This window comes from Meleagris gallopavo, chromosome 1, assembly GCF_000146605.3.
Source record: "Meleagris gallopavo isolate NT-WF06-2002-E0010 breed Aviagen turkey brand Nicholas breeding stock chromosome 1, Turkey_5.1, whole genome shotgun sequence".
Lineage (NCBI taxonomy): Eukaryota > Metazoa > Chordata > Aves > Galliformes > Phasianidae > Meleagris > Meleagris gallopavo.
In genome coordinates this window covers 76364754-76365612 of record NC_015011.2, presented here as the reverse complement: position 1 = coordinate 76365612, position 859 = coordinate 76364754, and the positions used below count along the sequence as shown (strand labels likewise).

General features: G+C 48.4%; 1 protein-coding gene across 1 annotated transcript in view; it reads left to right on the top strand.

Moving 5' to 3' along the window:
* Positions 1-859, top strand: part of LOC100544478 (trypsin II-P29) — a 5309-nt gene that overhangs the window by 3204 nt on the left and 1246 nt on the right. The gene's annotated exons all lie outside the window — the stretch shown is intronic.

Below are 859 nucleotides of genomic sequence, written 5' to 3'. Positions count from 1 at the left end.
TGTTTTCAGATGTGAAACATGCCCTCTCTGTCCTCTGCCCAAGCTGATGGGAAAATCTGAACAAGGCGAGGGGTATCAGTCTCTCCAGCCTCTCTCTCCTCCCTCATTCTCTTCTGGGACAGCTGCTCCGCATCATGCTGACCATTTTGCTTGCTCTTCTACATGGTGAGAGACTGCAGATCCATCTGCGCTGTGGCTTTCCTACTGGCCGTGTGGGGCAGGTGCAAGGTGCAGGAGCTTTTGAGGCCACTGTCTTCACTTCTTTTCATTTTCTCTCTCTCGCTCCTTCAGGCTCTGAATTGGGATGCTCCATCACACAGTGGCCAGAATATGCTCTCAAGAGAGCCGGGGAGAGTGTGGACCTCACCTGTTATACCACGCTTGCCTATATGTTCTGGTACCAGCAGCCTTCAAGAAGTAGTCTGAAGTTAATAGTTAGCACTTCCAAGTGGCATCAGAATTACTATGAGGAAGGTTACAGTGAAGCCAAGTTTGAGCTAAGCAGAGACAAGAACAATCTCTCCATTATGACTATCAAGAATGTGACATTCAAGGATGCTGCCACTTACTTCTGTGCTGCGAATGATCACACGATGCAGCAAGAGCACTAAGCACTTACACAAATTCCTCACCCTGCCTGAAGGAGAGACAAAGTCTCTGTAAAATGTGAGACTGATTGGAGAGGGTACTGGTGGCTAGCAAAAGGCACTAGACACTTCTCAGAATTAGTGCTACAGAAGCACAGCCAGGTTCTTGGTCACTAGTTCCCTGCAGACCCAAAGATGGCACTAAGGAGAGTGTGTGGTCAAGTACAAAGCAGAAGGTGAATTCAAGGCTCTTTCGCATACTGCACAGCTAG